Raw genomic sequence first — 12704 nt, 5'->3', positions numbered from 1 at the left:
CTTTTCTCATTAGACTAATCCACGAGTAAATGGTCAGGCATGCATCTCATGTCGATACCTAAGCATACTAGCCCGTACAGTACATAGAATCGAACCATCTATGACCAGAACATATACGGCTAGCATAGGTACGAGTAAATGAGGGATGAACGAATCATACCCTCCGGTTGGTCAGGCCAATGCGGCGGCGGTAGCAGCAGCCTCAGCGTCATCCGTGGCCTTCTTCTTGGCGGCAGCGGCGTTGACCGTGGTGTCGATGCAGGGAAAGTAGTGGAAGCAGAGGCAGACGGAGATGGGGACGGATCGGGAGCAGTCGCGTCGAGACGCTCCCCAAAAACCTTATTGCCGTTCTCCCGAGCAGGATCTCGAACAACAGGGTTCCAGAGGCACTTGCTCTCCTGACCAACCGTGCACGCGGTTGTCGGGATGGGATCGCCGGAGGCAGCTCAGAGTGAGGAACAATAGATGGCAGCTAGGTTACGCAAGAGGGAGTGAGTGCACTAAACTAGGTCACTCCACTGGCGAGCCGTCTTATATAGGCCGTCGTCATGGGCCTGGGCGGAGGCCCACGACCGATTCGACGCACACCCGTGAAGGGAGCCGACGTATCCCGGGAACACAACCAGCTCTTAATTAATCCTGGGTTAATTAATTCTTTCTTGACCGGCAAAAATAAGCTTCGGCTCGGCTCATTCCCGCAACCCGCACGCGTCGTGACGAGGCGGACGGCAGAGGAAGAGGAGCGCGTGTATACCACTCCTTTTCCCAAGCTCCCAATGGCAAGTGGTAGAGCAGCCCTTATAAAGGGGTCTCAACTCTCCTCAACTAGCAGGTGGTACTAAACTTTCCACCACCTGCCATATACTTACATGAGCCTCAAGATTAATCAGGAATCATTATTCATATGGGCCTAAAGCCCATCTATGATTCAACAGAAACAACCTCTTACAGAAATGTAGGGAAAGGCTGCGTACAATAGACCCAAACTGGTCGGACCCTTCCTCGGACCCTGCGCAAGCGGGAGCTACATGCACCGGGCTGCCCTTTTTTTAAGGCAAAGATTTAACCGCCATCTTTTTCATGATGTATCGTGAATACTTGATTGGGTTGCAATGCACTTACCTTTTGAAATATTCGGTCGATAAAGTTGATCGATGTGAATGCTTGTCAAATTTCCTTGTAGAAGTACCACTGGAAGTTTATTCTTCTAATTAGTGCGTGTTTTTCAGCAGATTGTGATAGGCTTTTCAACAAGTGTCTTTGTTGAGTGTATCCGAGAAAAATCTTGTTTATTTCTTGGTTTGGGATATTCTTCCTGTTTGTATCCTCCAATATTTTGCCTTGCGGTTGTCTACTGGATCATCTCGTTGGCTATAGACCCCACACAAAAAGATTTCTGATATGCCAATTCAGAATGCACTATTTCTTTGAATACTATGAATGCCAAGGAACCTTCTCAGTTCTCATCCTCAGTGTTCTGCGTGAGTTAAGTTCCATCCGTTCAATTTTGTGGCATTATAGTACCTACAATATGATAGTATGTGTCTTGGTTCTTCTCTGATATGATTGTGTGTGTCTTGGTTTTCTCTGATATGATAATGTGTGTCTTGGTTCTTCTCTGATATGATAGTATGTGAGGTTCCTCTCTAACAGAAAAACTCGCTTATACAGGATTCAGGAGCTCTGATTAGAAGGACAATATGTTGTATTAAATGAAGGATGTAGGAAGTCTTGTTTTTTAGTGTACAAAAAAAGATGAAGGATGTAGTAAGTCGTAAGCCAGTGGTGTAGTGATCAAATTGTAGATGCTGACATGTTTTGTATTGAGAGGATCTAGTGTCTACAGGATCAGTGTGCAATGTATTTTTTCTATATGAAATACACATGGATGTTTTCAAAGGAGGTCTACGTACTTCTTTGATTATTATAAAGAATTCAAATATGTTGTTGTTTCTCTGACTCCTTTCAAAAATAAAATATGAAATATTGTGTAATCTGGAAATAAAGAGAAAAGACTCTGAATTTCTCTGTTTCCAATGAAAATTTAGTGAAACCCATTGCAAGCCAAAATAAGATCCAGTATATTAAGAAGTACAGTTCATGCATAAACCAAAATCCATCCAAATAAAATCAGAAATTCTCTGAATTTTTAGTATACCACATACACCACTAGTATGCAAATAACTTAACTGATTCGTCTGAGCTGCAATATATCTCAACTAATCAGGATGACTTCCAGCTCACAAACCTCCAATCTGACCAAAGAATCACCGCCAGCCCCAATATCAATCACCTCTTCTGTCCCGGTGGGATCATCTTTGGAATTCTTCTCTCGTGCAGTAGAGGGGCCATCTTTAGTCTCTTCACATATACACACAGCAGGGTTGGCATAGAATTCGCCTCTTTCCAGCATGACTTCCATGGAATCTCCCATAGATCCTTTTTGAACTACTCGCACCTGCGCCAAGAATTCATCTCATGACATATTTCCCCTGTTTAAAAATAAGTCATAGAGTTGTTCAACGTTTTTTGTAGCCAATATATCTCATGTGAAAAACAGTTTCATAATTCACAATGAACTAAGATGAAGACGAATACATATAGCGAACAGGGATGTGCAACGAATGGCCATGTTGCAATTATTTTCAGAAGTCATGAGAGACGAGTGTGCCAAAAATGGAGTCAAGTCATCTTTGCTTGGCAATGATCCTTTTGTATGTAAATATGGAAAGGGCGCTTTGAGGGCTTGTATGGAAATATTGAGACGTGAAACTATTTATACATGTAAGTTTTGCATCGCTTGCAAACAGCACCTTGATCTCTCCTCTCCTTTCCTCCGCCCCATAGTAACACCCTAAAAGGCAAGCATATCACTTTCAAATCTTTCCTCTCTCCTCTCCTTTCCTCCACCCCATAGTAACACCCTAAAAGACAAAGCATATCACTTTCAAATCTGCCATAAAGCCATGGAACACATGTTGATCAAAAACAAAAGCATAAAGATGCATGCTGCAATATTTTACAAACAAAATATTATTTCACTTTCTTCTCTCCTTTTGATTAATTAGCCAATTAGCCTTCATAAATTTGGTGCTCCGTTATGTTTTAGATATAAAGATAAGAGAACTCATTGGCTTCGACAGGCAACCAAATAGTAATCACTAAATTGTACTGGCATTAGCTGTACTTGGATAAATAAAATTCATGCTTCATTCCTTCCAAAAGAGTGAAGCGGGGAATATCCTCAAACTAGAAATGTTAAAACAATGTTTCTCAGTGGGAAATATTTAGGGTGCTAATAAAAAACAAGAGATGGCCACAAGCAACATAAGAGAAGAAACTAAATATTGAGACAGAGTCCAGGTCTCTTCTATTTTTCGATGAACTAATAAGTCATATCATGGTATGAAGTGAGTCATGCACAACCATCAGCAATGCTACATTTTCCAATGAAATGACAGTTTTGTCCACAGCTACAAACTGCGCAAGTTGCATGCAGCCTTCTACAAATTACTTACAAATGTACAAGGGTAACTTACTTTTTATCCTTTTTCTAGAATATGCACGAGTGTGCATATCATATATTGCAGAAGAAAAGGGTGAAGAAACCCTCCACAAGGTTTACATATTATTTACAAGGTCCGTGGACCTCCATGCCACATGATAACACTATAAGGGATTACTCGCCGCCTACCCGCCTAGCAATACTACCAAAGGAGTCGGGATCACTCTTCAAGAGTCCCGCCGACCTCCAAATCCGCTCTTTGCGCTCGATGTTCCGGAGCAGCAGCTGAAGTGACGGTGTTTCTCCATCAAAGACTATCGCATTGCGGTGCTTCCACAGTTCCCATAGGACTAGCGTGGTGATGGTCTTTAGATCTTTGGTGGAAATATGGTTCGCCTTGTTAGCTTAAAAAGACACCACAGCTTCTCTATGACTCTCATACAAGCTAAGCTTCACAACAACTAGCGGTTGGGGCGCCAACTGTGGCGCCGCCTGAGTGGAAGTTGGGCGGTGCCAGGTGGGAGGCGCCCCTTTCACTGTCCTGTTTATACTATCACGTGCATATTAGGCAGCAGTAAGCCAGGATAAACCATGGATTTAGAAGCAGATCAAACTTAGGAAAGTGGCAGCAGGTTATATAGAAGCTACATTACATACGGTGGCTTGTTCAAAAGTAATCAAATTCAGCAAAAAAAAGAACAATCTTAACGCTATGTATATCTAAAAAGGAAGCAAGCGGTATCTTTGTCAAGGTTTAGCAGTGTACACTTTGCCGATGGTGATTCACAAAAGTGTAGGTCCTCTACATGAAGTCTTGCTGATGAAAATGATTACTCGGAGCAAGCGGTCCTAGTTGCACTGCACTTTACAATTTCTTCAGCATCAAATGGAACTGATAGATCAAACTCTTTGAGAGTACACGACAAACTGTTAACCGAGGAGTCAGCAAATGTGGCACTGTGAGGCGCAACTCCATCAACTAAGAATGAGGCAATTCTTATCTAAAATGCAAAATTACAGGCAATATTTAATCAGACAGAAAAGTTGAATATTAGATTTTATTGTTAATGTTGAAGAAGACACACCATAAGAGGCTGGCATGTGATTACTGTTTTTGAAGCAAACAACGGAGGTGATGGAGAAGGAGTTGTCTGAAGACAATAAAGGGAAACCAAAGGAATTCCAGCAGGAAATTCCAAGAATTGATTCCCAAATGGATAAATCGGAAGACAATTGTTTTGATCTGATAATGTAAAATAATAGATTAGGCCCAGAGACGATTTATAACTTGACATGATAGCAGCAGTAGTACAAAAGCGAAGACATAATCAGTATTCACCAAAATCAGGGACCGACAATGTATCAATGTGCACAGAGGACAAGAAAATGTGTTCCTGTAGAAATAATATTCGTACATGAGACCCAGCAAAGTGAGTATCATATCCAAGGTACGTATCTTACCTCAGAAACAACCCAGCAACATTTATGCAAGAAAAGTTTTTTTAACTGAATATTGGAAAGATATATGGTGCCCTTCCTTAACATGGTTATGCTGGCTGAGCGTTTGACCTGCTCTGTGATGGATGGTGCAGTAGAAGAGAGGCAAGAGCTGCACATCGAGGGCTCTTTGCCTCACTCAACCCTGAGAAGCCGTGAGATTGCCAAAGAGAGCAGCGCAATGGCGGCACTCATTGTACTAATGGCTCCATCCGTGATCAACAACATCAGCATGCTGCAAACAGAATGTGTCAAAACTGAAATGTATGCGTGCCTTACATATGTTTATGTAAGTAGTTTTTCAAGAAGTGCGGTATGTCATACCTGCTGAGAATGTAGAGATGAACTATGATCAGTAGAAGTGCAATATATTTTGTTGCTTATACACAAGTGACTACACCCATGCAACTATCTGGATTGAGGAAACCAACATAGCAGTGCATTTATGCAGGATACCATTGGACTTGAACATCACTAACAACCCAAATCTTCACAGAGAAACCTGCATGAAACATGAACAAGACAGAATATATGGGCATTAGGTAAACGTCAACCTAATCCAGAGATATGTAGTTGTCACCATAGTCTTAGTGTCTTACAAACCCAAAAAGATATTCTATCACCACAAACAGATAAATATTCTTATCTTCCGTAAAACAACTTGTTTCCTTACATTCAGACCGCTACTAATAGTGCAATCCTTTGGTGTCTCAGGATTAGCATCGAAATCCTTCTAATTTCTAGAACTTGCTATTATTTCACTCCAAACGACAGTAAATAAAGGTACCCATGTACAAAAATTCTCTTTATATAAACATCCATCCTACTTCCTTTTTTAAAGAAATTACCATCTACTTAAGAAACAAAGAAATTAGCAAAAATAGATAGATATGTTTTGAATCTATCAAATTATCTTCTATGACAATGAGAAAAGCTCTTCAATTAACATACGTGCTAGAATGTAGAGATGAACTGTAGTCAGTAGAAATGCAATATAACTTTTTGCCTGTATAAGCAAAGAGCAACCCAGAGAAGTGCCCAATCCTAGCCTGTCAAGCCAACAAACATTTTCCATGCAGAGTCCCAATCCAACAATCTGGAGCCTTTCCCCTTTTCTGCTTTCACCATATCTCCCACTTAGCACAAGCCTTCAACCTGATGCTTCCACAACATGCCTCCCTGAAGTGGTCCAGACACGCATATGATGATGCACAAGAAGTTATATAAGGTTGTTTTTGTTTTAGTACTTATGCCGGCATTCCAAATAGAATTTAGCAGTGCCAAGAATGACTACTACTGAACTGCACTAATAATAATCCAGAGACACCAAAACGAAGATACATAAGCGGACGTAATTAAGCAACTAAGGACCTTGGAATTAAGGTCGTATGAGGATGTCAGCACAGAACAACACAAATATTAGTTTCTCAACTCCTTGAATTTCAGGTGACGCGTGAAAAGTTTACTGAAAATCAGCCATCTATTTTCCATGTTGTTTTGCACCACAACCTACAGGTACCGATAACATAGATATATGGCATTGTATCAGATCAGATGGAACCTAACAACCAAGCAAACCAGCTAATGATCAATAAGAAAGTGAAACCATATGAGATGAATTTCAGAAAAGCGTAATACTATCATTCATGTCACCAAAGAAAATAGTACCTTCAAGTTGGCCTGATTTAAAAGATGAACTTCCGCATGTGCTCTTGGTATTTGTACAGATTGTTCCAACCACTGAGACAACATCGCAGATGAAAGGGATCACAATGTGTGCCAATTTATTAGATAATCGAACTTCTAGGCTCTACACACAATTTTGGCTTCACAACCAGGCAAGAAAACCAAACCATGCATCAATCTCCGCAAAATTCTCATCAAACGCACCAGAACTTGCCACAACAGCTTTAGCCAAAGTGTACGCTTGCTCACAGATGATATTAACTTGTAAATGCAACATGATATGAAGCAGTAGTTGCAAATGCTTGTACATTGATTCTGGAACTCTCTCTGGGTCCCAATGTCCCTCACATTGCTCTAAATACTCAACTAAAAGGGACAATAAGCAGTGCTCCTCATCCTTGGATATATCCAACGGATTAGGTGGCATAACCGTAAAGAAGTCAAGTGACCCATCAAATGAGTTGGGCATTATCCTCTGAAAGAAAAATTGAAGATAATGAATAGAATTAAATTAGAATGTCAAGGCTACAAGTTGCATTAAGATACTTATACGAATATAAAGTATAAACATCACACAAGTACAGGCTCTTTCATCGAACACCTTGTAGGCCCTTAAACAAAAAGGAGATTTTCTTTCAGACTAGAGAGAGAGAGAGAGAGAGAGAGAGAGAGAGAGAGGCTCCCATCTCTTTGCTTGGCATTGGCTCCCTTCTAGTGGGAGCACTGGCCATTCGGGTGGCATCCTTTTAGGGGTGAAGGATGCCACCTTCGAGGTAGGTAGCATGGATCGAGGCCAGTTCTTTGTTAGCATGGAACTCTTCGAGCGGGCGCTTAACTTCAAGTGGGAGGTCATCATCGTCTACAGCCCTGCTGACCACAGTAGGTCGGCCTCCTTCCTCGAGGAGCTCCACCGGAAGGTCTCGGCGGCCTCGCTTCCGGTGGTGGTTGGCGGCAACTTTAACCTCCTCCGGTTCGTGGAGGACAAGAGCAACTCGAACGTTAACTTGGCGCGGATGCAGATGTTTAATGACTGCATTGCTGACCTCGGTCTCCGTGAGATAGATAGGATTGGTGCCAGATTTACCTGGACCAATCGCCAGGCCTCCCCACCTAGTCCATCCTGGACCGGGTCCTAGTTTCCCCGGGATGGGACCTCCGCTGCTCCCTTGCTTCCCTCCGGGCCATCACCCGGATTGGCTCCGACCACGTCCCCCTCCTCCTGTCCTCCGCCGACGAGCGACCACCGTCCCCCCCCCCCCCCCCCCCCCCCCCCCCGGTTCCGGTTTGAGACTTTCTGGCTGTCCCAGACTGGATTCGTGGAGGCGGTCGCTGCGCGCTAGGTGGAGGCTCGGGCCCACCCCCATCCCCGCCCCCCCTTGCCCATAGACTCATGGCACTTCTGTGCCAAGCGGGGCCGGCAGTTCATGAAGGATTGGGGTGCCAACATGGGGCGTGACCTCCACGAGCGCAAGCAGGCCCTCCTAACTGCCATTAACTTGGCGCGGATGCAGATGTTTAATGACTGCATTGCTGACCTCGGTCTCCGTGAGATAGATAGGATTGGTGCCAGATTTTACCTGGACCAATCGCCAGGCCTCCCCGACCTAGTCCATCCAGGACCGGGTCCTAGTTTCCCCGGAATGGGACCTCCGCTGCTCCCTTGCTTCCCTCCGGGCCATCACCCGGATTGGCTTCGACCACGTCCCCCTCCTCCTATCCTCCGCCGACGAGCGACCACCGTCCCCCCCCCCCCCCCCGGTTCCGGTTTGAGACTTTCTGGCTGTCCCAGACTGGATTTGTGGAGGCGGTCGCTGCGCGCTGGGTGGAGGCTCGGGCCTACCCCCATCCCCGCCCCCCCTTGCCCATAGACTCATGGCACTTCTGTGTCAAGCGGGGCCGGCAGTTCATGAAGGGTTGGGGTGCCAACCTGGGGCGTGACCTCCGCGAGCGCAAGCAGGCCCTCCTAACTGCCATCCAGGCATTAGACCTGCATGCCGACGCGACCGGCCTCTCTCCTGACGAGTGGCTGTCCCGGTACGACTTGGAAGACCAACTCTCCGTCATCTACTCCGATGAGGAGGCTTATTGGCGCCTTCATGGCGCACAGAAATGGGTGTTGAAGGGCGATGTGAACACGGCATACTTTCAGGCCATTGCGAATGGCCGTCGTAGACGCAACACCATCCCCCTCCTCTGGGATGGTCCGACTCTCCTTCAGTCCTCCCGTGACATCCAGGCCCATGTTGATGGGTTTTATAGGGCCCTGTTCTCCGCTGCTCCTAGGAGCGGCCTCTCTTTGGCTCCAGATTGCTGGACCGGCCCCCAGCTGGTCTCCATCGCTGAGAACGTGGCCCTCACGGCCCCCTTCTCCGAGAGCGAGGTTTGGGCCGCCATTAAAGGCATGAACCCTACCTCGGCGCCGGGACCTGATGGCCTTCCGGTCAAATTCTTCCGGACCTTCTGGAATGTGATTAAACCTGAGATCATGGCCATCTTCGACGAGTTCTACGTTGGGTCCATCGACCTCGGACGCCTCAACTATGGGATCATCTCGCTCATCCCCAAGGTCCCTGGGGCTTCCGACATTCGCCAGTTCCGCCCGATCACGGTCATCAACGTGATTTTTCGGATTCTGGCGAAAGGGTTCGCCAATAGGGTGACCCTGCTAGCGGACCGCATTACTCACCCCAACCAGCCCGCCTTTATCCAAGGCCGGTATATCCTGGATGGGGTGCTAGTTCTTCACGAAGTCCTTCATGAGGTTTGCTCCAAGCACCTTAAGGCGGTGTTCCTGAAGATCGATTTTCATAAAGCCTACGTCACGGTTAGTTGGCCCTTCCTTTGGGAAGTTCTGCTCCGAAAAGGTTTTGACGACCGTTGGGTCTCTAGAGTGATGCTGATGGTTTCCTGCAGTCGCACTGCTGTGAACATCAATGGTGAGATCAGCCCTTACTTCCCCACCTCCTATGGAGTTAGGCAAGGCGACCCCTTCTCCCCATTCTTGTTCAATCTCGTGGTGGATGCGCTTGCCGCCATTCTGGATAAGGCTAAGGCCGCGGGCCATATTCGTGGGATCACCCCCCACCTGGCCGGCGGATCTGGGATCTCCCTCCTCCAGTATGCCAACGACACCGTCATCATGGTCGAAGGCTCTGATGCGAACATCTCTAACCTTAAGTTCCTCCTCCTCTGCCTCCAACAAATGGCTGGCCTCAAGATCAACTTCGACAAGAGTGATGTGATGGTGATGGGCTTCTCTCCCGCTGAATCCCTGCTCATTGCCAACCGGCTCAATTGCCGCCTGGGCTCCTTCCCCACGACCTACCTGGGAATGCCCATTAGTGACACTCGGCTCACAGTCACTGACCTTCGTCCGACTGTTGCCAAGTTACAAACGCGCATCGAGCCTTGGCAGGGTAGGTGGCTGTCTAAGGCGGCTCGGACGATCCTCATCAACTCCCTCTCCAGCCTCCTCTTATTCCTCATGAGCTTCTACAGCCTGCACGAGACACTCCACCATGAAATAGCCAAGGTCCAGTCCCGCTTCTACTGGGCTGGCGACAATAATAAACAGAAGTACCATATGGTCAGCTGGCCTGACATTTGCAAACCACGGGAACAAGGTGCCTCGGTACCATGTGCTCTAAACGCATGAATGTTGCTCTCCTATCCCGCTGGCTTTGGCACATCTCGCAAGGGCACGGTGGCCTCTGGTTAGACATCATCCGGAACAAGTACCTGCATGGTCAACCCCTTGCCTTCTGCCAGCGCTCTAGCGGCTCTCAATTCTGGCAGTCGGTTGTCCAACTACTCCCAGTCCTCCGCATCAGGACCTCCATCTCGGTTGGATCTGGGGCTGCTACGCTGTTCTGGTGGGCCGGCGCCTCCCCCTTCGCGGCTCGCTTCCCCGACCTCTTCTCCATCGCTGTTGAACCCATGATCTCCATTGAGAGGGCCCTTATTGACTTAGGGCGCCTCGCGTTCCGTAGGCCATTTGGGCCTCCGGATACCGCCGCCTGGCAGGAATTGCTTGATTGTGTTGCTCTCCATGAGCCGATGGTGGACGTTGGCCCGGATCAAGTGAGATGGCGCCTTGATCCTTCGGGCCAATTCTCCACCAAGTCCTTATACCAAGTCATCGCCCCCTCCTCCGCTCCCCCCCCCTTACGGCGGTGTGGTCCATTCGCCTTCCATTGAAGATTCGGATCTTCATGTGGCAGTGGATTCGCGGTCGGACCCCGTCTGGGGTCGAGGTCCTCAAACGCAATAGCCCGGGCTCTGGCTTATGCCCTCTTTGTGGGGTCCCCGAAGACTCGAATCACATCTTCTTCTCCTATGTGTCAGCTCAATTTGTCTGGAGCTGCTTTAGGGAGGTGGTGGGTGGGAATTGGTGCCATACCAACTTCCCCGACCTATTCACTGAACTCCAAAACTCCCCCTTGTCCTCGCGCCACATTAGGTGGCTTGAGATTGGGGCGATCGCTTGGATCCTCTGGACGATTCGCAACAAGCTTGTGATTCAGCGCACTCCTCTTCGACGGGCTACTGACGCTCTTTTCAAACTGTCTGGTTACTTGTAGCTTTGGCGGCCGCTTAGCCGCCCTCAGGATCGGGACGCCATCTCCGCCTTCATCGCCGACCTTCGCTCGATGGCCGTCCGTCTCTCGCCGCCGCCACCCCCGGAGCCTGACTAGTCGTCTCCTGCGCTCCGGCGCGCGCGTTTTTTCCTTTCTTTTGGGCTTGTTGAGCTGTGCCCTCAGCAGAACCTTTTGTACTTCCTGTTGTGTGACTTGGGTGTGTGTGTGAACTAGTCCATGTTTGTGCGCTCTTTGACGGTTTGCTTTATTTATAAAGCGGGGCGAAAGCCTTTTTCGGTAGAGAGAGAGAGAGGCAGGGACGAGGGGTCAAAATAGGAAGACCGGACAGATTCAAACTCACCTTCTCCTCCCGCTTGGCGTCGGCGCCACGTGAGCCAGAGTGGAGGTCGACATAGATGACGAGCTCGCGCATGGCATAGTCGGTGGCTTCGAATTGAAGAGGCCATTCATCTTGGGGGGTAGTCCGTCACCGCGGGAACGAGGGCAAGGTCGCAACAGCAGGCCTCATCTGTGGCGCCGACCCGAAGGCGAACCAGTCGCGGAACAACATCACGACCACCATGCTAGCCGTGCCCGTGCACCGCCCCTCCTAGGGCGGTTGCCTCCTCCGAGGATGGAATAAATCCGAGGGGACCCTCCTGCCAATGGCCATGAATGGGGAGAACCAGATCGCGGGAAGAAGAGGCTCCCCATCGACCATCTCCGCCGCCGACACCCCCGCTCCTGCCACGGGGCCGAGACGTGCGCCGTCCGCACCGGATCCCCTCCACCCGATGTCCTTGTGGCGACTGAGGCGCAACGATGGGCCGCCGACACCTCCCGCTCCTGCTACAGGGCCGAGACGTGCGCCGTCCGCACCAGATCCCCTCCACCCGATGTCCTTGTGGCGATTGAGGCACAACGATGGGCCCGTGCTCTTTCTCAAGAGGAAGGGATGACGAGCAAGGCTGGAGCTCGGCTAGGAGAGAGGAACAGGGAGGAGAAGGGGCGGAGGCGACGAGAGGAAGGATATGGGGTTTGCTTCATGAGGAAGGGATGATGAGAGAGACAGAAGAGGAGGGATATGGGGTTTGCTTCTTGAGGAAGGGATGATGAACAAAAACGTGTCCAGGTAACACCTCCCTCAGCGAGCGCCCTTTCCTTCTCCTTTTATTTTTCTCCCATCAACACCTCCTGCCCAACCCACGCGCTCGCTCGAGCCCTGCCGACGTGGACACCACGAGCAATCACTCCTTCCGTGTACGTTAATGTGTTTGATTTCTCCAACATGAACGTATTACCCAAGTGGTACTTCTTTCCCGTTTCAAATACTCCGTGCGTTCTCTTAATGGTTTTCTGTGCCAACAGTACCTTTTCTAGAGAATGTCAATAAATTTTAAAATCCATTTCGCCGGCCAGATTTTCACTTGTTTAGTGAC

At 48.1% G+C, this 12704-nt stretch overlaps 1 long non-coding RNA gene across 2 annotated transcripts; it reads right to left on the bottom strand.

Annotated features, from left to right (window-relative positions):
• Nucleotides 1-2031: 2031 nt before the first annotated feature.
• LOC125507370 lies at nt 2032-12348 on the bottom strand. 2 transcript variants are annotated; one of them, XR_007282883.1, is made up of 4 exons: nt 11627-12348; nt 6671-7163; nt 5327-5504; nt 2032-5237 (listed from the first exon to the last, which is right to left on the bottom strand). It is a non-coding gene; the product is annotated as an uncharacterized LOC125507370 (long non-coding RNA). The 2 variants fall into 2 exon arrangements; XR_007282879.1 differs by having other exon boundaries at nt 5327-7163.
• Nucleotides 12349-12704: the final 356 nt, after the last annotated feature.

Source organism: Triticum urartu, chromosome 1, assembly GCF_003073215.2.
Source record: "Triticum urartu cultivar G1812 chromosome 1, Tu2.1, whole genome shotgun sequence".
Lineage (NCBI taxonomy): Eukaryota > Viridiplantae > Streptophyta > Magnoliopsida > Poales > Poaceae > Triticum > Triticum urartu.
This window is presented reverse-complemented; position numbering and strand designations above follow the sequence as displayed.